Below are 24,855 nucleotides of genomic sequence, written 5' to 3'. Positions count from 1 at the left end.
TAATTATAGAAATAAATTTGATATAAATTTGTGCTTGAAATGAGGTTGCCTCCAAAATTTGCTTTTATTCGATTATTTTAATTTTGGTTATTGTAACTTCACTCAATATTGAACTCTATTTATGTTGATCAAGAAGAATTTTCTTATACTTGATCTAAAATTATGCATTTATTGCCATTATGACACTATTGTAAATGCCAAATCTATTCAGTTATGCTAAAGTAATACCGGTACAGTTGCAGTTTATATGAGAACTTCTGTATAAGCCTTCGATTTTTAGAACATAAAAAATTTATGTCACCTACGTCAGTAATTATCAATTTAAAATATCTTGAATGATGACATTCATCTAAAAATTTGGTTTTTTCTAATTTTAAAAACAAGATTTTCGTATTTTTACTGAATTTTTAGGTTTTTAAACCGATATGATTTCACATCAGTTTCCGAATAACATTTCGAGAAATTTGTTTTCGTAAATACTCTGAATTCGAGGAAATTTTTTCAGATATACGTTCTGAGTAAGTGTAGAAATTTGAAAAACTTTTTACTATACTTAAAATAACAATAATATGCTTATTTTGTATTTCATTAAAAATAAATTGTCCTTTCACATTTAATATTTCAGCATTATAAAAAACTATTGAAAAATAAAATTCTTTCATGTTAAATGCCGTTATAACTTGTGAACGTTTCATTTTCTAGTGCATAATATGAAAATTCTTTCATAGTTCCAATTTAATTCTTTTGAACACAAAATTGTAAAGTTTACCTTAAATTCTTTGTGTACATTTTTTATTATGTGCATAAAACAAATAAAATTTCTAGTTTGCGTAAGGATCAAGGATATTACAGAATAGGTACAAATAAAATAATTGAAATATCAAACATTTATTTTGATTTTTCGGTCTATTTTTCCTTTTTTTTCATGTTTTGTGTGCCTACATTAATTATTGTTAAAAAATTATTCTTTCCATTTCATTATTTTACTTTTGTGTTTTGCTTTTCTTTTTTTAAACATTGCAGTAGTTTAAAAATTTCATATGATAAATCAAACATAATTACAAAAATTTTTATGTACACACATAGGTACACAAATGTATATGCAAGTTAAGGTATAATAAATGTATACATAGTTGCAAAAATTATAAAATTTTTTTGACACAGTTATCCTTTTTTAAACTTCACTCAAAATCGAATAAAAGGATACGTTTGTGAAAATAAAATTGTTTTTTTGAGAGTATTTTTTAGGTTAATGTTTGATAATAGAGTTTCTGTAACAAATCAAACAGAAACAGAGAATCCTCTCTTTATCATTGGAAATGTTGCTCATACATGTAAAAATTAATCACATTAAACTTTTACACAATTTAATTCTGTTTGATAAAATGTAAAAATTATTATAAAAAACAACAGAAGTAGCAAAGAACCAAGTGTAATAATGATATTATACTCTTTTGTAGAGTACCTATGTTTAACATTTTAATTTACACAATGTTACTTTACTTTATTTAATATTAGTATAACATTTTGCTGACAATAAAATGTTGTTATTAACAATACATTCTTTCCATGTTCTTAAATATTACACATGAGCAATCAAACACAATACAACAAAAAATTATACAAAAAATTATGTTGTAATATTCTTGAAAAGAAGACCTAAAAATAATATTATTACAATAACGAACGAATTTGTATATTCTATTTCTTTCCCCCTAGTAATCAAATTATTATATATCAACACATTTTACTATACTGTTATTATTTTCATTTTGTTATTGGACTACAGAATAAGACAATAAAAGGTAATTGAAATGTATAATACAAAAATGCAAAAGAAGACGACGCAGTAATACAAAATATTTATTGTATGAAATTTCTTTAGAAGAACAAAAAAGAAATGTAAATGTTTGAGAGCGTTTACAAAAAAATAAAAAAAAATTGGTTTAAGAACAAAAATTAAACTTAATGGAATTAACTGTATAATAGAAAAAGGCAACAAAAAGTAAAGGCAAATAATGTAAAAAAATGAAACAAGTAGAACATATGAATTTCATACAAAAAGGCAAAACAAAATTAAATTGGAATGAAGGCAAGCAAAAACCAAATATTTTTTTTTTTTGAGAAAATTTGCCGCACCAAAAATACAACAAACTAACAACAAACAAACCAAAAATGATAAGAAAATAATAACAAAAGTACCGTTCATTCCCTGTATTTTGTTCATCGTTTTTAACATTTTCTTATTTTTTTTGCCTTTTTTTTTTATTTTCATTTTTATGTTTTCTGGTTTTTCGCTTTTTCTTTTCCGTTTTGTTGAGTGTCAATTTCTCATATTCGGTATTTCAGTATGACTTATCGCGCGCGTTTAAACACATGTAAGGTTATGTCGCTTGACGTTTTGAAAAAAAAAATAAAGAAAAAATAATATGATGTTTAAAAATTAAAAAATATAGATGCCAATAAAACACAAAAAAAAAAAATTAAAATACACATTAAAAAAATTAACACGAGAATTTATTTCTTAATTTTTTGTTTCTTTACGATATTTTGACTGCTTTTTGTACATTTTTAAAAGAATTTTTTACAAAACATGTAAAATATTATTACGTGAATATTGATATAATTTTTTAAAACCAACAAGTATGTAAATAATAAAAAAAATTTTCAAATTTTATAAATTATAATCTTAGTTTTCTTTTATAATTCGACATTCAAATGAAATAAAATAAATCGCATAATAAAAATGTTAGTCTTAATGTTGTAGAAATGTTATATAAATGCATGCAACAAATGAATATAAATTAAAAAAAAAACTGTAATACTTACTTCTGTAATTGTTAATTTTAATTTATATATTAAATTAATATTTATTTTTATTTCAAAAATTTTAATTATAATTTCAAAAAAATTATTCAAAATTTCTTTTCAAACAATTAATAAAAATTATGATCTCAAACAACGTTTTTATACCATTCAAATAATATAACAGTTTTATATTTCAAATTAGATGCATACGACATCTGTCGTTGTAGGTACGAGTTAATATTTAAATTATTTGAGTACATAAAATTATTTAAAAATTAGATATTCTTGTTAAAATAATATTTATAATTAATTTAATTTAAAGTATGTACAAAATATTATTTTAAAAATTGATATTAAATAAAAAAATTTATTTTTAATAGAAATAAAACCTAATAAATATATTAGAAATTTTTTTCTAAAATATGAAATGTGTCAAAATATATTAAAATTCTAAATGTCGAAAAAATATGTGTCAAAGTTTAAAATTTTTACAGTTGTTTAAATTCTCACGCATACATACATAAAATGTATGTAATAAATACAGTGCATGCAATACACATGCATAAAAATATTTAAATTTTTTATTTATTTCGTATAAAAAAAGTGTTAAATTTAAGTGTTAAAAGAATTTATTTTTTTCGAATTTATTAAGAATTGATAAAAGAAGTGTTTTTCTTTCTAATCTGGAACAATAGCGAAACGTACAAAATAAAAGGCGATAAAAATAATAATGATAATAAAAAAAACAAAGTAAAATATAAAATGAAAAAAAAGTAATAATTACAAAATATAAAATATAAAAAAAAAGGAAAAGAAATTTTTCCATTTTCTCGCCTTTTTTTTCGATTTTTAATTTTATTTGGACCCACAATTTGTGTCCCGATTTCTTTTTATGCGTTTTATATGTGCGTACACACATATTTCATTGTAAATGTGTTTTTTATATTAATTTTGATTTTGATTTTTCTTTTTATTTTTTAATTTTCTATCATTGTTATTTCAAATATTTCAATTATTTTCAGTCAACGATAATGGATTCTAATTTTGGATTTTAAATATTCGATTTTTTTTGATAATTTTTTTTTTCTATATTTTGTGTTTTCCTTCTTTTTTTTTAATAAATTTATGTAGTGAAAGAAAGAAATTTGAGCAACATTTGGAAATAAAAAAAAATTTTAAAGTTGAATAAAAGAATAAATCAAAATATAAAAATTAAGAAGAGAAAAATGTGAAAAGCGAGATTTAATGTAAGAAGTATTTTATTTAATCATAAATAAGATTTATTTTTTTAATACAAATACACAAATATATACTTATCACACACACACACGCATATGACTGATAAAAGTAAATTAATTCTAACATATTTGTTATTATTAACTTTTTATTTCGCAAGATTATTTGTTATTGGGATGCACTTATGCGCAGAAGAACATGTCGAATTAAAAATTTTCAATGAACAATATTTATTCAAATCCTCTTTTATACGTCAAAGTCTTATAAAATATTCATATGCGCAGTGCGCACTGGTTACATGTTTTGTGCTCGCTATCAAGGGCATATATAGATTTGGTTAGATGCTTATATTTTATGGAATCTTTACAGTGTCGAGTTGATCCACGTAAACTATTTTCTTTGGGGGTAAGCAATTTTTGTTATATTTCGACTATTGCACATCGATTACAGCTTCGAAACAATATTGAATATATAATTAGTTGCATTCTGGCGGAAACGTGTGGAAAATATTGTTATCTACATTATATAACTACTTTAAAGGCAAATGATAACTATTAATTTTTAATTTGCAGAACGCAAGAAAATTTAAGTGAAAAATTAAAAAAATTCTAAATTAAAAATGATTGATCAAACCACTGGTTTGTAATGTAGCATTTTTCCCTTCAACAAGTGAAAATACTGCTTTTATAAACGACGTTATTGAAAACGACGTTGTACGACGTTATTAAAATAACTTTCATTCATATACATCATTGATTCCCAGAATGGTCTATAGATAGCCTGGGGTTCATGAAAACCTGTTAGTGGTCTACGAAAAAATATGAGTTCAATTAAATTAAGTTTTTTTATATAACTTTCTCGCATCACAGGTGTACCTTGCTACTGCTAGAGATTTAAATCTATCGAAGAAAGTAGCATGGGGTCTATCAAAAATAAAAAAACACGACCAGGAGTAAACGAGAGGAAAAAGCTTGGGAATCTCTGCTATATACGAATATATTTAAAAAAAAGTTGCATACCTTTAGGATGAGCAATGTGAGGCGTTAAAATAATGCTCAAACTTATGATTTGATTCTTTGGTTAGAAAAACAATTACCTTTTTTAATGGAATGGCATTTACCGTTTACAGAAATTTGGAAAAGGTTGCAGTTTCGGAAATATAAAGTGAGAAAAATTCAAAATTTACAAATTTCGAGACGCGATAACTTGAGAGCGGGTGAACGTGGGAAAAAAATTTTTGTAGCGAAATGAACTATTTATTAATGTCTAAAAGATGCTAAAATTGCAGATTCCTAAACCTTTGGTCTAGAAGAAAAACGAAATGAAAATTTGGAAGTTATCCACGTTTGTAAAATTTGATAATAGGTAAAAATTTTAAAGATCTATCTATAAAATTTCAGCTTTTTATCTTCAAGGGTGTAAAAGAATTCTTAATATGTCCACGAACGGACGGACAGAGTGAAACTAATAAGTACTTTATTAGTTTTTAAGTTAGTTATATAAACGGCAAGCATAATCATCCATTTTATTGTCAGTTAGTTGAAGAGATTTTATAGATTTCATATAAAATTTTCTCGGACTAGTTTAATAATTATGTATTTATAAAATCGTAATAGTATTTACTTAGTTGCAAATTGCAATTCTTACTTCATATTGCCATTGTAAGTTGCAGTTCCTAAAAATAGAAATTGTTTAGAAAAAAATAACACCATTTCATCGGAACGTGTATTAGTTTAAGTAAGAATCCAAAAAAGTAATGTTTCAAACAAAAGAACTTTAATAGTAAATTTTAGTTTTGTGGCAGTATTATTCTGTAGTCGCGACAAATACAGTCAAAAATTGAGAAAGCTGGGTATAGCTGATGTCATAGGGGCATCAAAAAGAATAAGTACGTTAACATCGAAAGCAAATAACTTTAAATGGACGATTCGAGAAAATATGAATTCTATTAAAACAAATTTAATACTTATAAGAAATTATATTGGAATTATAAAATAAAAATTATTTTCTTCAAAAATCTTAATTAATATTTTGATAAGCACGAAATTGACTAAGACTTTCTATTGCAAGATTGATTATTTTCTTACGTCAAAATTCTAAATATTTAGAATTAAAATTTTATTTTATATAAAATTATAGGTTATAATAATATTCCAGAAATTTTTCAATTTAATGGAAATTTTATCAAGCAGTATTATAATAATAGTATCTACGTAATATGCGTAATGTATGTATTCAAATAAATAAATAAAAAATTTTGGTTATGTTTATTTATTTTGAATTAGAAAATTTTTGAGATCTGTTAAAGACGATATACGCAAACGACCTAATTTGAAAGACGTGCGATTTTTATTGACTCAGAAATTAATACACATGAATGCATAAATATATAGGCAATCTGAATACTTATTGATTGACAGTTTTCCTAATGCTAGATCTCGAAGAATAACTGCTAGTATTAGAGAAAACAAATTTGAGAAATAATTGATTATGAAAAGATCAGTTTTAGTATATAACGTGTTGTCCGGACGCATGCCTGTAATTTCTTCGTTAAATCTATAAGGATAGAATTTTATTATAATTCTAAAAATATGAAAAAATTGCATATATTTTTGGACTACATGTCAAAAGGGGCAGGAAAACACAAAAGCGATTTTTATTTAAAAAAAAATGAATAAATGTCGTTGTATCTGCAATTATAATCTTTTTATACTGTAATGTTTCACCAAGAAAACCAGAAATGTAAGTAAACAAAGTGATAAGCTATACTTTCGTCATTTCTTGTTTCATGTAATTAGTGAGCCACTCTCAAAAATCATAATGTTTTTTTATTGTTTTAGCAAATTTTACAGATGTTACGCAAAAAATAATAAGGAGGTGAAGGTCGTTGACTTGATTTCGGGCTTCCGATTATATTTATTAGAAAAAATCATTTATGCTTTATTTTAAAATGCAGTTGCAATAATCAATTTAAATAATATTCTGTTCGATTGACTAAACAATTAAAATTCGCACTTATTACAGACTTCAGATTGAAATTGACATAGTTTTTATATATTCTCTGAGTTTTTTGTTTAAAAACATTTGGAAGTGAATGAAGCCATTTGCAATAATCTCACTAAAATAACAAATACATTTTGCCGAAAAATATACCAGGTCTTTCTTAATTCAATATCATTTAGGTGAACTTTTGACCCAGGATATATTTTAATATTTTCATTCATGTTACTTATACACAAACTTTTTCAAAATTAACTGCAATTCCTTTAATTTTCAGCATAACCTATATTTAACCAATTTAATGAATGAAAATCCAATGAGGGAGCAGTTAATTTTATGTACGTACTTTTTTTTTATCATAATGCCTCGAAATTTATAACTTAAATTTTAAATGGGTATAACTAGATATTTTTTATAATTTCGCAAAAATTTAATGAATACAAAATTTTTTGTATATAAAATATAAAAGTTTGCGTTTAAATTATTAAACCAATTTATGTTTTGTTTAAACTTATTAAATATCAGTATTCAAGGAATCTGCATATATATTTATTATATATGTGCATTGTGTATATAAAATATACTTAGATAAAGGCTATTTATATTTTTTCATAAAATTTGATGTTTTTCGTACCTCTAAATTGGTATAACAGATAAGATAAGGTCTCACCTTAATTAATATAGGAGAAAACTTTTTTAATTAAGATCAAAAAAGGATAAAAAGTAAAACGAAAAAGAAAAATAGACCAAGAAGTTATTGGGACTTTTCATTTCTCCATAAAGATTTGAACTTTATCTATAGTTGTCTGTTTGTATGTATAAATATTTAATATGGCAGAATTGTCTATGTACATCTAATAATGAAGTAAGGGAGAGAAAGTTTTTTTTTTAGGTAAAAAGGTCAGAAATTCATCTTCTATGTTTTGTAACAAAATAAGAAAAAAATGAAATTAAAAATGTTAAAAAAAAACACAAAATTTTAAAGCCCTACATTTTCAGATCTTCTAATACACTTCTCTCTACATTTATGAAAATTTACTCTCTTTATTTTAAATTTTCCCTTATTTTTTTTTTATATCTCACTTATTTGTTTTAATTGTGCCAAAGGCAAATTGCCAGGAAATTCTTTGACGCATCACATTTTCTATTTATAACTTTTTTTTTGATCCAAATCTATAATAATTTTCTTTTTTTATTCTTTTAATGAAGCAGCAATAAAAAAAAGTAATAATTAAAAACAAACTTTTCTATATTATTTTTTACAATTACGAATACGCTTTATACAGCTTTATACGTACTTATTCATAGGGAATTTCTTTACGTATACGCACATCAAAATCAAAAGAAAATTTGATTCATAGACTTAGATAATTTCATGATAAATTTCTCTATGTACAATAACATCCTGAATATTTTATCTATGGAGTTAAGTATGTAAGAATATTGCTTTTAATTCAAAATGTAAAATAGCTTCAAATGTAAACAATCATTTTTTCATTGAGTCAAAGCGCAAAGATTTTATGTATAAACACATATGGGTATGTATGTATGCATATATAAAACTTAGTATTGACAGTATATAGAAGTCATCACATTTGAAATCTTGATTTTAAAACTTCTGAGAGAAAACTTTTCCTTTAAGAGTGATAATTTCCATTTTTGGAGAAATTTTAAACCAAATAGTTTTTAACAGACATAAGAAATCATAACGTTCTATGTGTACATTTAAGTTTTTGTCGAAATTAGAATTAAAAGAATTATTAACATTTTATATGTAGAAATAATTACAGTGAGATATTTCGTTAGTGTTGTAAACTATACAGTAAAGATATATACCACTTTGGTGTACCAGTAATAACTTCAGCCTGTAAACATTATTCAACTGGAGAAAAAGAAGAAAAAAAGTTATAATTACACGGATTATATAATACAAAACCTAATAAAGTTTACGAAACAAAAATGCACATTTGAAGGAATTTCTAATTTCATTACTACTAACCGGTACAGAACACGTCTTTAAAATAGAAAATATTGGTCAATTATTTACTTATTACACCTGTACGAATGTATGTTCGAAGGGTATACTAAATTCGCCTTACAGTTTGTAACGCTGAGAAATAATGGTCTGAGATATAAGCTCTAGTGTATGTTTTTGACAAGCGTCGAATTTTGAGTTGATGTCTGAAACATGAGAATTGATGCGGACAGCTCTGGTTACGTTATTCTCGTTTTTTTTTAATTTAAAATGTTTTACAAAAATATTGTAACATCCTTGATTATTAACAACATAAGACAAAATTCATAATTTAGAAATAAAATTAATTTTTTTCGTAAACAATTTGTTTTAAAATTTTTTAAAATTATAAATAGATCAAATTCCATCTGCCATATTGAATAAATAAAATGCCATTGCAAAAATTAAAAATAATTATAATAAAATGGACAAGGCGTCAGATTGTTTGATGACCGGCATGTAAGTAATCAATTCATTTTAAGATATTTTTTGCTTTGAGTTTTTCCTTGTTTTGTGTAATCCAGAAAATGGATTAATTAAAAATTTTTCCATAATAAATTGATTTGAACTTTCATTCTATCGGAAATTCATTGAATTAATTTTTAAAGAACAAAAATTTTTTATATGGAATTTTATAAAATTTTTTCTTTGTCTTATTTTTTGCGGTACTATTGAATATTAAAAATTGGTCAAAGTAAAATTAACTCATAAATAATTTAAAAAAATACCTACTGGGTTTTAAGGGAACACCAATGCGTCAAAATACTAAAATGGTTTATTAAAAAATTCAACTACGTCTTTATCCTATTTTAATAAATTTATCAAAAAATGGAGATATGCACACTTAAATGTGTAGGTATGCTTAATTATGTGAAAAAACAAAAGAAATACATTGCTCGAATGCATGTCACCCTTACAATTGATGTTTTCTGAAATGAAGTAGAGTTCATTGTACAATTAAAAAAAATCTTTGAAAACAAAATTGTTTACCATAAACCGAAATAATAAGCTGTTACGTTGCATTTCAGAATTAAAAATATCATCTAAACAAATAAAATTATTATGAAAATTGTAACACAGTTTTCGAATTGCCATAATGAATATCATATATCGTAATTTAGTTGGAAAGCTCGTATTTGTAAGTACTACAACCTTGGTTCATTTTCTAAATTTACAAAATATTATACTTAATTGTAAAGGAACTAAGCGAAATAAATGAAGCTGCCATGGAAGAACTTAATAAAATCAGATTTACCAATGAATAATGAAAAATTACGTTGCTACTGTACATACTCTGTTTTGGGTTCTTATGATGTTCTAAGTTTCCTATAACAGGGCAAAACTTAAAAAAAACAATAGCAATTTTATCGATATTTTTCATCACAATACGCTAGTATATTTTCAGAAACCCTCAAATTTAATTTTCCCCAAACATTACAAGAGGAATTTTAAACATAATATTCCGAAAAAAAAATTGTCTGATGTAGATGTATATTTTCCAAGGAATTCTCGAATAATATTGACTTGGAATTTTCAAAGTAAAATTAAGTCGTCATCTAGAAAAACCGTTCTCTGTTTCTTACTTTCACGTAAGACCTTATTTTGGCTGACCATTTTGTATATTTTAAAATCTTATTTACAAAGCGAACAATTTAGATGATAATCCATATATTTCATAGGTTACACATTATTCCCAAGTTAATTTTCAGTTATATTGTTTTACATAGCACCAAATGAACATTCTACAATAAAATCTGCTTTGATATTTGAAATAAAAAGAAAATTCATCGCTATAATATAAAATTAAATAATAAAAATCTCATAAAATAATATTAAATTAAAAGAATTTATTTATACATTTATAAAAATTAATGAAACCAATTAAAAAAAGTCTAATGTGGACAGCACATAACCGACCACATTGCTAAAGTATTCCGTAAGAATTAATGGAATGGAAATGTCCTTTAAACACTTATTCAGATTCGATCAAAGGTTTTTAATAGCATTTAGTTGATGTGCCTAGAAAAATGTAAAATTATTTCTTAGTTAAAATTCATTGTTTGTTTCATTATTTTAATAACCGTATTAAATTTCAGAGAAATTGGTTGATTAAAGTAATATTCCATTTATAAGAGAAAAGATGTAAAATGTAATATTAAAATTCCAGTTCCCGATTTTCGCGCAGAGTTAGGTGATTTGTTGTATTAGCAAACGCAAACTATATGTAAAATTTCAAGAAAGTAGGTTTAATATTTTTTCAAAAATAATAATAATCAAAAATGCAAAATCGGCCTGTTCTGGAGACCGGCCATGTCCCTAAAATTCATCAAATCGTCTAAGCTCAAAGAAAATTCACAAATTGTTCAATTTAAAATTTCTTAAAAAACGGTTCAACCGAACTTACAATCAGACGGACATAACAGACATCCCTCTTAGAATAGTTTATTTACGCTTCCCTATCGTGGAGAAATGCACTTTTGCTGAAAACTAGACGTGCAAAATTCGGTACCATTACCTTACCTCCCTTATGGTACTCAAAGCGGTTATAAAGCTATAAGTGAAAAAAAACTTATAAAAATACCTGCATTTTTTTCGGATATCCGAATAACTGAATGCGCCTAAAAGTATTAATATTAACTGTAATTACTTTTTTATTGTTCTCGTTCTTTTTTTTTTTTTTTGATTTTGTATTTTTTTTTTAAATAACTGATTGTTTTACATGATTATGAATGTATTCGAGAATAATTTAAGCATCAGATAAAAATTAATGAAACGAATGCTACTTTCGGATGTACACATGTACAAATGCATCTAACATCAGATTAAAATTAATAATAATTCAAAAAGAAAAATCGAAAACAAAAATAATGCAATAAAAAGCAGGTCATTTGAATGTATAAAAACATTTATAAAATTATAACGATATACACTCGTACATTTAGTGCATATTATAATATTTACATACTTATACAAACACGTGTAAAATAATATTCATTTGTATTATAATTTAAAATAATTAACATTGACTTTTATGAGATCGCATGTAATGGATTTCATTTCAAAAGATAAATTATGATACAAAAAAAATACACAATATTTTATATATACATATGTAATCATAACATCAAGTATTACATAAAACATTGTGTTTCATGATATACATATATAATATGTATGTACGTTATATGTAAAGTTATAAAGAAATATGCATAACTATATGCAAAACTTTAATGCAAAGTCAAAGGCTAGTATGAGTGTCTTTAATAAGTATTTCGATAATAAAAAATTGTGTGAATCTATATTGCTTTAATACAATACTTCATCAATCGTTTTCATACAGTCCACATATTGTTTTACTGTTTAACACCAATTCCAATCCGCACCAATTTTTTGAAACAAGGTAAAAACTTCGTAATTTGTATTGCAGTTGTTACAAGAATTATTGTAATCTCAATGAATTTTACCAAAAATTTAAACTCTCTTACAAAATCTGCTTATTCGACATTTCAGCCCTAACAATCTAAATAGTTTTTCAGATATGTCAGCTACCATAAAAATTTATGCAATTTCAACAACTTTTTTTTTTTTAAAAATGGCGTTATAAGTCTTTCTATATACATATATAAGAATTTTTAATGCAAAATTTGAGAACTGTACAATATTAATAGTTTCTAAAATATTTTTTTTTACCGGGAGGAAGGGTGAAAAATCTCGAAAGACATTGCCAGACGAAAAGCAGTAGTGTGGAGCTTTAATCCACTAAAAATGACTAACCTTTAATTTGGTTCCATTTTAAAAATGCGGCCAAATCATCAAGTTATGTGACAGCTTTTCGAATCACTGTTTTGATCAAATTTAATTTATATAACATTCTGCAACTTACTAACACAAAATACATAATTTACTTAGTCATACGTAATTTAAATGTCACACGTATCATTTCTCTGTTAAGGTGATAATTTATTTAACAAAAGTCTTTCAATTGAACTTTCTTCAAAATTTCCACAAGCGTCTAATTCTTTCTCCCCTTCTGAAGCAAATTAAATTGCATTTGGTTAAATTAGCAGAATACTAAAAGTCTTTAGTTAGCAGAATTTGCAAAATACTAAACAAGTCAATAAAAATATTTCTTGAATCTTATAAGCGAAATAAATTAAATTACTATAAAACTAATTGATTTGGAAATCATTTTTTTGAAAGTACAATTAGATATTTTAAATTTAAATTTTTTACAAATAACACTGGTTTGCACTCTCCTCTTTTTGTTTAATTCTGTTATTATGGTGGACAATAGGTACTAGATCAGAAATTTGTAATACATATTCAAAAATACAAATTATTATATTTGTTATACTTACTTGTATTATAATAAAAACAATCAATAAAATGTTCTATACTTATTCATGTGAACATTTCAGTTTCTCTATAATACCGTAATGTACAAAATTATGTTATCTGCTAACACAATTTCAATAAATAAAATTGGATGACTTCAAAACTTTGAATAATTTTGAATAAGTGTATAATACAATTATTATAATTATTAAATTGTCAACATTTTATCATATTAATTAAGGTCACATATAATATTAGCGAAAATTTATTCCTCCCACGACTTACAATCAAAAAAATTAAATTATTTTTTTTTATAATAAATAGAACCCTTTTTAGTTTTAAACTTTTATACAGATAAAAAATTATATAACAAAATTGAACATTATATATGTACATATACTTACATAGGTTTACATAATTTGTGCAAATATTCCACGTCCTAGAATAAAATTTTCAAGTATGAATGAAAACACATTCATGAATTCAATTTCAAAATTAGGTAATTCTGACAATACTTGTACAGACATACATACCTACTACATGCCTTCATCAACAATAATTTGATTTAATTTATACCATATTTGCGTAATTATTTCATTCACAACATCGAATCGATTATTTTTTATTGGTCAGGTTTCACATTTTCCAAAAAAAAAAAAAAATTCCATATTCAAATAAATATTGAAGTAAGCTACATTTCATGCTTTATATAATATAATTAAAATCATTTGAATTCTGTTGTGTTTTCTTAATACATGAGTATAACATTATGTGCGTTTAAGTATATATGTATACATTTTAGTATACATAAACATTATATATACCTATTATGTACTTACCTTGTTAAAAAGAAATTATGTATTTTTAGATTTAAAACCTAATTGAAATGTTATTGTTCGATAAAGTTACCAAACCTTTCACCCGTTTAATCCAATTTCTCTCTCTCTGTTCCTCTCAATAATTTTACTTTTTAACATTTCACCTTTCGCTAACATTTATTGTTTTTTATTTAGTTTATTTTACTATTTTGTGCTTCCTTCTTTTCAATAGTTCTTTTCCTCTACTAAGTATATAAATTATGTATGTATTTTATTATAAATTATGTATGTACATTCGTGTACCTCAATAATATTTTCATTGACAAGGTGAGCCTACATCAATTTTTACCGTTTGCGTGCAGATAAAATTAATTTCTTCAATTTTTACTAAGCACGAGCTTACAAAAATCGTATTTCATTAACAAAATAATGTACAGGTATACATAGGTAAAATTATTGAGTTGAATATTTTTTTGTATATTTTAAGTATTAAGTTGTGAGTTGTATTACCTATTTTTCCCAAATATAAGTACAAATATATTTAAGTACATATATTGAATATTTATGTAGATATGTATTTTTATTATAAGTATATACAGTCTACTGTAGTTAATTTATAAAATTTTATTTGTGTATAATTAAGTCAATGTGACATCATTTCATAAATTAATACCACCATAATAATATAGAGAGCAATGTTATCAGAGTCGAATGTTATACACATTTGCAAATGTAACAAGGATACGACAAAGTGTATTTTAATACACATTACATTGTTAGATACGTGTGTAGGTGTGTATTAAATGAAAATAATAAAAAATATTTCAGAATTTCGACTACAATTTTAGAAATGAATAGTTTTATTAGCCCAAATTAAAAAATTATTATTAAATCGAATACATACATATACAATAAAATTTTAGATTTGGCGAAAAATTATGGTAATGCAATTATAATTTCAATTTCACATTTATACATAAAAATTTGTAGGGCTTTATACTTATTTTTTAAATAAAAATAGCTATACTGTTGATTAAATCAATAATTTGTAAAGTAGCACATTCGAATTAAAAATTAACACTTTTAGAACGCTAAAATCTAAAAATAAATAAATATAATTTTGTTGAAACTATTAATAGTCAAAATAATTTTTTCCATATTTCTCTTAAGTTCATACATTTAGGAGAAATCGAAAAAAATTGCTTTAACATTGAAGTAGTAGTTCTGTCTAAGATAGATAATTCATTACAAAGCATTATGAAGAAACCGGTTCAATTGACTCAACTGACAAATGGAAATTGAGAATAACTTTGGTTAAATATAAATGTTAGTTCCATTAGAAGTTCAGTAAAGGTAATTATTTCGAAATGACACATTTTTGTAAAATTCACTGATTTTTCCTCGAAAGACGGAAAAAGCATCTTTTCAGTTAAGACTGTTGTAAAGGAAAACGAAATAATTGACCAATTTTATACGTGGCTCGTATTTTTTATTCAATAATTTTTTTAAAATATCGAACTAATTGGAAAAAATGATAAAGTTGCCACTTTTTGATTTAATGGTAATTGCTACTAATTTACTTTATTCAGCAATAATTTAATCTGCATTACTGATATCAAGCAGACAACAATGTAATTATTTTCGAAAACACGGGAAAAGTTTAAATTTTTTTCCGACGAAACGTTTTATAAGTCCTTGGAGGTGTTAACAATAAAAAGCTTTTTCTAATAATAAAAACTCAACTTATACCAAACAAACTCTATTACAAAATTTATTAAATGATATTTTAAGAAAAGTTGTAGATACTTTAACGCTAAAATTGCAAGTATAAATTTTTATATTGGATTCTGGGTTAGAGCATATGGTAAGCACGATAATTAAGCTTAGATAGCGATTCTAATATGAACAATATGTTTAAATAGCTCCGATTGCCTTCTTCCAGTTGATTGTTAAAACAGTTGCTGAGTAAAAAAAATATGAGTAACTGTTTACAAAAATTAAAAGTATGAATAGTAAAAGATTGTTTGACTTTTTCATGTCAAAAAAAGTTTCATTAAAGCTGCAATTTTTAAAGCTACCATTTTTAATCTTATTTAAATTCTAGGCATTCAAAAATGTAATTACGAGTATGTTACTAAATTTTATGTTTCAAATGAATTTTTGAAAAAGTATAGTTTACAAAGAGCACAAAAATATTCTATAAATGTTAAATATAAAATTTCATTTAACTCATTTCAGTCTTATATTCAGTCGTAAATTATAACAAAAACGTTTAACTTGTTTGGATACTTTGGTCTACAAGTTTACATTTGTATTCAATTTATTAAACTGTCTTAGTAATAAATATTATTAAACAAACCATAAAAGACTAAAACCTTCTCGAGAATATTTGATTACTTTTATAAATGGAATTAAATAAATACTCACTTATCGCTATGCTCACTTATGCATATTTATGTCATAACTCGGACAATCCAAAAACTGACTAGACAATTGATATTCTAGAATCCAATTGAAATTTTCGAAAGATTCCAATTGAAATCTTAGAATTCGAACAACTAGTTGTGCTAACTATATGCTTAATAATTGAGTACTGTGTTTGCACAAGGTGAATTATTGTTAATTTGTAATCACAAATGCTATTAAATTTGGCGTTAATCTATAATAAAAGTTATAAATATTATTTTTAACTTTTGGAGTTTTCATAACTTTCGAAAATAGCGGTATGTGTCATTTATAATAATTTTCCATTCAACATTAACTCTTACATTTTAGTATTACGTTTGCAATTTTAGAAATTAGATTATGCAATTCATGTTTTTATAATTCATAGAATAATTCGCTTCTGTTATACTTGACAAAGTATAGAAATTCTTATAATTTAAAAACAACTGCAATATAATAACAAAACATAGTCTACAATTGAGTTAAACTAAATACAATTTTAAAATTGATATAATATTTATTTAATGGCATTTTTTACTAACACAGATGCAATTTAATCATAAAATTGTTAATAAAAATGATAATAACATTTATTCGGATTAAAATTTTTATGGTTTTAATGTCAAAGTTAATTATTGATATGTCAATTTTACTTGCAATCAGTCGCATAAATAAAAAAAAACCAAAATAATTTTTTTTTTTTATTTTTCATTTTGACAATTTTTATCTGCATTGAACTCTCGTTGTACAGTTTGAAGTTAAATTTATTTCATGAATTTCAGAGAGGGAGAAAAAGTCCATTTGAATTAAAATAGGGGGAAATCATTAATTACATTTTATTTTTCCTTTTTTGTTTTTTCTGTTGTTTTGCATTTTTTTTTAACAATATCCTCCGAATTTTTCCGAAAAACTATTTTTTACGATTAATTTTTTATTATTTACTCGCTTTTATTTTTTCTTTTTTTTTTCCTATAATCAGTTTTATTGTGATAATTAGAGCACTTATTTATATTGAACTGAACAGAATTATATAATTTAATGTACTCGGGTCTATTAGGAGGTTTTTGATCTCATCATTTTAAAAGCTTTTAATTATGAGAAATATTTTGTGAACAAATGCGATAATATATTTTATTCTATTATACATATTTTATTATATATATACTGAAAAAATCATTATGTGCATTTATTATAAAGTGTTACAATAAAAATTAAATTTTAAAATATTTGATAAGTATGTATTTTTAAAATTATTTGGGAAGTAGCGTATAAATGAATAATATGGAACTACATAGTTTTATAGGTTAATCTCAATGATGTAAAAAAAATTTTTTTTTTATTACCCATTTGTGTATTATATTGATGACAAGTAACAGAATCAACACTATGGTTAAATGGTGGCTAAATAAAATATTTCGATTGGTTAAAATTTTATAATGCTTAGCATAAATAATGACTGCAGTAGACCTTAATTTATATTTAATTATAAATATTATATGACATAAAATATTATAAAATTTTTTATTACTATGTATATAAGTACAGGACGTAAGTACATATTTTGACCATGTATGTATGTAACTATCTTTGTATGTGTGAAATACATAATATTGAAACTTTTTTTTAGTTGTACGGTATAAACAATTACTTAGTGGATTTATCAATTTAAATGTTAATAAAATATTAGTGAATTAAAATTTTAGAATAAAAATTTAAATTTTATATTATGCTCGTATTATTTAGCACGAAAATAATAAATTTGCATACTTATGGGCGTAAAATATTTACTCATAATGCTATCGGTTTTGAAAACTTACCTTTTTTACAAAGTAAATCAAAATCAATTCATTAATATTCTAAATGAAAATTGAATTATGCATTTTCAAGTTAAACCTGGAATAAAGGAAATTTTCTATGCTATTGTGAAATTATTTTTGGGAATCCATTTGCATTCTCTAAAAATAACCCTATGAGAATTATACTATTCAATTGTTTCCTGGCAAATTTATTAAAAATTCGCTGTAAAATTAAGTGTTCATTTTCTCTCTTACCAAATATTTTGTGAGGTAAATACATTTTTTTGTAAATTAAAAAAAAAAATCTCAAGAAAAATTCTATAAAGTCACCGTCTATTGCTTTAAAAGCTCACTTATTTGCATATTATACATACAAGTAACTAAAATATTTCAAATTGAATAGTCAGAAAATCTGAAAATTAAAAATCATTTTCTTTTTAATGAAATTGAAAATGGAACTGAAATTTTCCTCTTATAATCCAAGCTTAACCCTTACTTACAAACATGTGTTTGTATAAAATTTATCCCAATAACAAGTTCGCAATAAAATATCTTAGGCATTTTCAAAATATTTTGCTAAGATCAAAACCTAATTAAAATTATAGATTATGTGAATCTGTAAAAATTTTTAAGATAACCGTACACTAAATTTATATCTAATCGTCCAATTTCCTCTTTAACAATTCCCTCCCACTTTGACTTTAATTTAAAAGAAAACTTTTTTCGTTTTTCCTTTAAATATTTATTTTTGTTTTATATCTTTTGTTTTCTAATAATCTTAAAAATTTAATTAAAACAAAAATGTTAATTACTTAAACGTGTAAAATGTACATTTACACATATATAGGTACATAAGTATGTAAGTATACTATTATATTATTTCTATATAGAAAATATTACATAATCAAAATTATTTTGGTCCATTAAATCATGTTTCCATTTCAAAAACAACAAATCAATAACACTATGATGACTAAGTAATTAAAAGAAAAATAATAAATGAATATAAATAGAAAAATTAAATTTCACTGTCAATACATCAATTAATTTTACGGATAAAGGTTAACGAGATTTTATTTAACTATCATCATTTTTATTGTTGTTTGTTTACTTGTTTAGAAAATTCTTCATGCTTTAATAATAATTTTATTCGATCAGAAATATTTCCAATCTATACCTATTTATGTATGTATATACTTATTTCTGTAGAGTTCTCTTATATACATAGTTTCTCTTTTATTATTACAAATTTAAGCACTTTATTATATTGTGTACAAAAAATAATTTTTCTTAACATTAACCACTTTATTTCTTTATAATTTCTACTTTGATTTTATTATTATAATTTTTATTATTTCTCTTATATTTATAATAATTATAAATACGTGTATATTTGTATTAATGTTCTTATATAATTTCAAGTACATATATATTTATATTACATTATGGTTAACTAAAACGTGCTTATATATGCTTACACGTATATTATTTAGAATCAAAATAATCTCAAATTACAATAATAACCGCGCGCTATACAAATTAATTTTCTATTCATTAAAATTTCGAGATATTTTTGGTTAAATTAAAAAATATGATACAAGGATTCAATTTAACTTGCCTGCTTAATACATGAGTATATTACACAATCATCCTCACTATTATGCTACTGTATATAACGTATATTGTTATGCTATAGCTATTGCCACCACAATACTTATTAATTCATTTTGTATTCATAGCCATTACCATTTTCTTCCATCTTTTCCTAAATACACGGCATCATAACCAAAAAAAAAAAAAGTTTTTCTTGTTTTCTATTTTGTTTTTCTTTTTTCTCCCAATTCCAATTGAAAAGTTATTAACAGCTTAAATGAGGCAAACGTCTTATACCATTCTTCCTTTTTGTTTTAATGTTATACCAAGAAAAAAAAATTATAGACTTCAATTGAAAATTGAAGTCTTCTTGTTTTTCTTTTGTTGTTTTCTAAATTGAACTTATGTTTCTTTCCTTTATACAATAGATAAGTTTTATATAGGTACCGTTATAATAAATATGACATTCGTTATATTTGTAGAGTTATATGTGTACGTCCAAGTTTTATATAAGTAGACACATTGTTCTATCTCTTTCTATGAATATTGATTTTCATTTTTGTACTTATAATGAATTTTTCCTTCTTTTATACTTTTGTTTTTGTGTTTCCCTTCAAAATATGTATAACATACGAAACTTTTGTAAAATTTGTTAAATGATTTTCCCTTTAGAGGCCACAGAATTATATGAAATTGTAGCAGAGGAAAAGCCACGCTCACATAAACCCAACAAATAAAAGAAAAATTGAAGAAAAGTAATTTTCAACAATCGATTCATTATAGCCTCATATTTCCTATAACCTACTGTTCTCTTGTGCTCGGCTACATGCCGTCTTATTAAAGAAGAATATACAAGAATGTGTACTATGATGCTGATAATGATGATAATAGTAATGGTTTTTTTTTGGGGTGATTGGTCTTGCCCGTTACGGCTGTACGACTTTTTCAATCGAAATTTTTTTTTTCGCCATATTTTTGTTTTTTGTTCTTATTTCGAAAAAAGAAAAAGTTGTTATTAAATTTCGATATTTTGAAGGCCATCAGAATGTTCAATATTATATTAAAAAATGATGATGATAGTGATGATCTTGATGATGTTGATGATTATAGGGAATTCTTAAAAGATACAGAGATTTCTATTAACATTTCCATATCAGCATGTGTATGTTACGTATATGTGAATATACTAATACTATTATAGTTGTATATGGTATTACATAATTTAAGTATGTATGTATATGTGTATGTAAATTGCCATATTGAATACAAAATATTTGGTTACCTTTAAAATTAAAGAACATCAGTTTGTATTTTTTGGTCCTGCATTCAATATGCCTACTTCATGTTGTGGTTCAATAATGATTTTCAATTTTAAAGGCTACAATGTTATTACATAACAATCTATGTATACTGAAGTCCATATAGTATAAGCTTAAAATATCTACCAAAATGGCTGTACTATGGATGAAAAGAGTCTATAGTTTGTATAATATTTCCATGTAAAGTTCATGACACTGATTTTTCTTCTTCTTCAAAATAAAAATATTTTTTTTTGGTTCTTTGGGATGAATAAATATTTTTTGCGATAATTTTGGATTACCAAATTGTTGGCATTGAATTCTTGTCTAAATCAATTGCAATAGAATTTTGAATTCATTTTCCACATCCAAGTATTGTTGCAAAATCAATAAGTGGTTACAAAATTTAAAACTAACTACTAATTTAAAACTAACTATGTTATTTCCAACAATGTTTTTTTAAAGTGAATATAATATTCATCCAAATTTTAAATTTTCCATAAATATTTTAGGTTGTAAGACTGTAAGTAAGCATATGTATTTATTGAAAAAATTTGTCCAAAATCTTGGTAAAATTCTTGGAATTTTTATTTTTTTCGAATTTTTTACGATCATAGAAGGTTACTATTTGTGTTTTTGTTGAAGTTTTATAGCTTTCTGGTCCACATAAGTATAAAAATATAATTGATTAATCTGTGGTCTTTATATAGACTTCAAATTCAATGCTTAAAATATCAAACCAAAATTATATTTTATAGCCTTAATAATTGTTAAATTAAATTTTTTTCTTATTTAAAAAATGACGTAAAATTAACTCGATTTCGATAGGACACATAATATTTTTCAGTCAAAATACTATCATAGCTTTTACGAAGTCAAAATGATTTTAATTACGATTTCTCGTAAATGTCTTAAATTATTGGAGGAATATTCTATATGTAAATTCAACTCCAAATTTTGCTCGAAAATTTTATGATTTCGTTTAAATTTGGTTTTGGTTACACGTGTGTATGCGGGCACTTTGGTAATATATGATTTTGAAAGGAAGAAAAAAATATGCGACCTAGTTAATTAGTTATAAAATAAAAATTTGTGTAATTAATAATCTAAGAAGTTCTACCAAATCTTCGTTGACTGATTTATTTTTTAAAATTTCGATAAACAATCAATTTTTAGAAAGGGGTGTGATGTAGTAACATGTTGAACGATGCTTTATTCATTTTCGCTGCAATACCTGTGGAATTCTTCTTTGCAAAATTAAAAGGCAAGTCAAATATTCTCTTTAGAATGCAATGAAATAAAAATATTTTTTGCAAATTTCGCGAATGTTTCTTAAGACTATAATTGGCTGAACGTGTAATTATTATAAGAATTCCGCTAAGGCACCATATTTTTGAAATAAGAAGATTACTGTGCTTGCGTACATATGGTTTTTGGTACTAAACTTCTTATTCTTAATAACACGATGTTTATCCAAATCACTTGCAAGATTTGGCATTAGAATACTAATACAATAGAAACGTAATTTGTTTTCTAGAATTGTATTGATTTTAAATTTTACGGAATTGAAGAGTAGAAATGTTCTGTGCCTTGACAAGTACTTATATAAAAAAAAAAACGAATTATTATTATCAACACGTGCTGTTCTTTTATAAATTTGTATGTATGTGCCTATACGTATACGTAAAAGTCTAGTCATTTAAAGTTTATTTTTCAAATGAAAAATTCAATTCCCTTTCATTTTTTACGTGTGTGTGCGTTCTATATATATACACGTAGCTACATACATATATAAAATTATATAATTATTTTGTAGGCTTGTATAGCTATTTTGTGAACAAACTTTTTTTTATTGTGTTTTTCTTTTTTTTATCTCTTTCATTTCTTTTTGTTATTTGGCGTTCATCCCCTTGTTTTTTATCCTTGTCTTTTCTTTCATTTAAAAGTGTTGTTCGCAATCGAATCAAAAGTCAAAAAGAAAAAAAAAATTATTGTTGTTTTTGTTGAGATTTTTGTTTGTGCGTTTTTAAATTCCATTGCTTTTATGCCGGCTTTTATTGGTGTTTTTTTTTTTTTGTATGTCGGATAAATTTTCCTTTAATAATAAAAATCCCCAAAAAAAAAAGAAAAAACTGTTTATTCTTTTTTGGTTTTACGAAATCTTTTTCATTTTTACTCACCCTCCCTCTTTTATTTATTTATACTCAGTCAATCAGTTAGTGTAGAACTAAGCTGTTTGTCTCAGGTTTTTCTGGGTTGCTTTTGTGTATTTCAGTATGTGCGTTCACATGAACATACTAAAATACATTCGAATACGTATTTGCATTCTTATTTTGGCTGGTTTTTCTGTATCTTTTAAAGTTGCTCTGGTGTTCTTTAATTTTCTTAAATACGTTCAGCTTTAATATAGACATGATTTTGAAAGTAGAAATTTAAAAAGCCGCGTGGCGGTGATGATGCGGCGGTCGTTTTGTTAAAAAGAAACGAAAAAAATAAAATCATTTTATATGTTACGGCATTTTCGTTTTTTATATTTTGTATTTCTTTTTTGTTTGTTAGAAATAAACTGTATCTATAGTGAAAATGAGATTGAAATAAAAAAAAAATAAAGATAACAAAAAGGGGTACCTACAACATAAATGAAGAAATAGAAAAGAGTATAGTGACACACAAATTAGAGAAAAAGAGATGAGACAAACAATAAAAAAATTTTAAAAATGGAAAATGAAAATTATGTTTATCCTCACAGCTTACAAAAATCTCGTCTCAGTTTTAATGTTTCTGTTATCTTTCTTCTTCTTTTTATACTTTTCATCTCGTCTCATTTTCACTTCTTATTTTCTTATTATTATGATTTATTTTTCCTTTTATTATTTTTGTTGTCTCTTTTCAAAATTGCGTTGAAAGGGTTAATAAGAATATTTCACTCGGTGAAAATCACTTCTCTTTTTACACTTTATATTCCCTTTTGTTTATATTTTTTTCTTTTGTGTTTTTGTTGTTCTTGTTTTGTGCGAGTAAGTATAATTTGACTGTGGGGTTTAGGTTATCATTATGCCTTAATATTTTGTTGTTGTAGTTATATAACTTTATTGAAAAATTTGTTTTGTACACATGTACATACAATATATACAAGAGTGAAATATATTCGATAAATTCGAATATTCTAAAAATAGCAAATTTACTGTATTGTAGGAGTAAAACGTTACAAGGTGTTTTAATTAAATATTTATATTTGTACTACATTATTATTAGGAGACCGCAAAGTAGGGAGAGTTTATAAATATTTTTGATTTTCTGTGAATAAGAATATTAAAATTTTAACAGGTGTTATTTAAAATGCGTTGTTTAAAAAAAATACTTATTGTTCTGTCATGAGAAACTTAAAAATAGAAATGATAAATTTTTGCCAAAACCTCATAAATCAATATTGACGAATTTCAATTTATTTTCCTCATCTGAAATTTAAAATATTCAATACATTTTTTAATGTGGCAATAATTAAAAGAGAT

The 24,855-nt window shown here is 24.2% G+C and overlaps 1 long non-coding RNA gene across 2 annotated transcripts in view; it reads left to right on the top strand.

Annotated features, from left to right (window-relative positions):
- Positions 1–2,363: 2,363 nt before the first annotated feature.
- LOC129615322 (uncharacterized) overlaps positions 2,364–24,855 on the top strand; it is a 108,772-nt gene continuing 86,280 nt past the window's right edge. The window contains exons 1-2 of one of the 2 annotated variants that reach the window (XR_008697448.1): positions 2,364–2,643; positions 3,940–4,055. This is a non-coding gene — a long non-coding RNA (uncharacterized LOC129615322). Of the gene's footprint in view, positions 2,644–3,840; positions 4,056–24,855 lie in introns of those variants that run through there. The other variant, XR_008697447.1, reaches the window with a different exon arrangement.

The sequence above is a fragment of the Condylostylus longicornis genome, unplaced genomic scaffold (assembly GCF_029603195.1).
Source record: "Condylostylus longicornis isolate FDR11 unplaced genomic scaffold, ASM2960319v2 ptg000135l, whole genome shotgun sequence".
Lineage (NCBI taxonomy): Eukaryota > Metazoa > Arthropoda > Insecta > Diptera > Dolichopodidae > Condylostylus > Condylostylus longicornis.
Note: the sequence above shows the minus strand (reverse complement) of the source record. Positions and strands in the feature narration are given on the sequence as shown.